The following is a 2,472-nucleotide window of genomic DNA, read 5'->3' as shown; positions in this document are numbered from 1 at the left end:
GACCCTTGTCTTTGGGTCTTGGCTTCACTACTCTCTGAGATTTGAAGATGTGTGAAATTCATTCTAAGGCTGAGAGTGGAGGCTTGTTCAGAGAGTTGTTGGATAGGAAGCACTAGAATGATTACATTTAATGTCAGATACCTGTATAAGGTAGTACTCTCCTTGCAGATATAACTTCCCAATTACATCCGGTTCTCGGAGAAGAGGAAGAACTGAGTGTATTCCCGTCTCACACCTAACAGACATCAATCCTGAAGTCTCCCATACGTACGTACATACGTGACATCTTGACTTACATCTCAAGCTTCAGCTGGGGCCTGCTCTACAAAGTCATTTGTAATTCTGACGTCAGAAACTCATTTCCAATTCTTTGGGGCCCCGTCTCCGGGTCTGGGAAACAAGCTGGCAGAATGTGAATATAATTTACACTAAACATTAAAGAGATCCTGCCCGTAACGTAACGTGGCAGTTCTAACCCTGTCAAGTTATAGACTAGTGCTCAACACTGGACGTGTGCTTTGGACCGATAAGGGGACTCTGAGGTCTTTCTGTCTCCTTTTACTGTCTTCCACTGTTCTGCCCTTTCCTTGCATTCCTGGTGTGGTTACAGGACCCCCAGAGCAGTCCAGTGCCTGGCACATGACAGATGTAGGTGAAGGAAGGTCATTGTGTTTGCAGACTGTGGTACTTGAAACTATGACTGTATTTCATTCACGTCGTCTTAACGCTAAGTTCTTTGCTAAAATGCGGGAACAGTGGCTGAAGAGAAACAAGGGTTTGGGCAGAGCTGAAGGGAAGCAGCGTTTGTTTAGATTCTTCACCTTTGAACAGCCATATGCGGACAAAGACAATCTGTCCTCATTTGGGGACTGGTTAGAATGTATAACAGAGATGTGCCTGAGTTTTAGGGAAGACTCCATTAGAGAAAGGAACAGAGACTGGGAGTCGCCTTCTCTGGGATTTCTTAATCACAGGGTTGGGAGGGGCAGGTATCAGAATTGAAAGGTGGAGATGGTGGGGGTGTGGAAACGTGTTCGAAGATGCTTTTGAAGCGGCACTGTTCTAGGTAAGTGGCAGGTTACAAGGTAAACAGTACTAGCAGTAATGTAATAATGTAATAATACTTTTGCTTTCATTCACTCCAAGGGCGACCTGGCCTTCCCACAGCTACTTTATGGTGGGCTCGTCCCTGTTGGGTTCCTAGGCACTTTAGCAACTCTAACTGGTTTGTATCTTAGTGTGCTCTGAAGTGGAAATGCCCTAAATGTGCCAGATAGTTTATTCTAGCCTACATTCCCTGGGTCCTACCTGCAAAGCTAAATTAGCCAAAAGTTCTAGGGTGGAGAGCTTGGAGTTCCGCATCGACCCGTTTTTTTTTTTTTTGTTTTTTTTTGTTTTTTTTTTTTTTCTCTAGGCTTGCTGGGAGAAGGCCCCCCTCTCCTCTGGTGCCCCAAGTCGCGGGCCCTCGTCTTCTCCCCCTCCCCCTCTCCCCTAGGGCAGGATTCCCTTTGTAATTAATCCCAACACTCAAACCAGAGGGGAGGAAAACGTGTTAATGAGTGAGCGTCCCAGTCTGACTAGGCGGTCTTCGCTCACAGCTAGAACACCGAGTAATTAAATTATTTTTGGAAGAAGGAGGGGTATGGTGTCAGGGAAATACCGTATACATGGGAGAGGGGCCTGTCTCTTGTCACTAATTAATATCAGGGATGACCCTTTCGCAGTTCTAGGCCGGAGGGGACCAATCTTCCCACGTCTCAGATTCCACTGGAGTTTGTGAGGCCAGGTTTGTGGTTCCAAAGAAGAGAATATGGCCAACATCAGGGCCTAGGGGAAAGGTCTTCAATCGGGGGTCGAAGAAGACAGCTCCAAGAGGGGCTGCGGGCTGGACCAAAGCCAAGAGCCGAGGCAGCTTCAAGCACACCTTCCTGGCCAGGTCTGGAAGCCAGGAGCGGATTCCCAGGATCCAGAGGGCTCAGGGCATGGCCAGGCGCAGGGCTGGGGGTGCCGCGACTCGGGGAAGAGCCGGGCCGCAGACAATGGACGCAGCAGCGGGAGGGGCGGCGGCTGCAGGAACAGCCGGGAGGCGGCACCTGGGAGCTCTCTCCCCGCCCCCTGCCCCCTTCTGGTCCCCTCCCCCTCTGGTCCCCTCCCCCTCCGCCGCCGGCTCCAGATCTGATTCCTGATCCCCGATTGCTTGGTCCTGGGTCCCGCCATGGGAGCCTGAGTGCCCTGCAGTCCCCCCCGGCCCCCTGCCCCCGGGGCCTCGAGGGGGAAACAGGCGAGTGGTCTGGGACGGAGCCGGGGTGAGCGACCTCAGGAGCCCCCCTCGTCAACCCCCATCGCCCGCGTTGCCGGTTCTGGAGCGCGGAGTTCGGAAGGACCCGGTGCGCTGCGGATACAAAGGCGCGGAGCGGAGCGGGGCGTGCGCCCAGTCCACCCGGCTGTTCGCAGCGGCGGGTGAGTGGCGGG

General features: G+C 52.8%; 1 protein-coding gene across 1 annotated transcript in view; it reads left to right on the top strand.

The window, feature by feature from the left end:
• Nucleotides 1-986: 986 nt before the first annotated feature.
• Nucleotides 987-2,472, top strand: part of Vangl2 (VANGL planar cell polarity protein 2) — a 26,080-nt gene continuing 24,594 nt past the window's right edge. Inside the window, exons 1-2 of the mRNA XM_021171541.1 lie at nt 987-1,066; nt 1,415-2,460. The gene's annotated coding sequence lies outside the window, so the exon portion shown is untranslated. The remainder of the gene's footprint in view (nt 1,067-1,414; nt 2,461-2,472) is intronic.

The sequence above is a fragment of the Mus caroli genome, chromosome 1 (genome assembly GCF_900094665.2).
Source record: "Mus caroli chromosome 1, CAROLI_EIJ_v1.1, whole genome shotgun sequence".
In the NCBI taxonomy this organism is placed as follows: Eukaryota; Metazoa; Chordata; class Mammalia; order Rodentia; family Muridae; genus Mus; species Mus caroli.
Note: the sequence above shows the minus strand (reverse complement) of the source record. Positions and strands in the feature narration are given on the sequence as shown.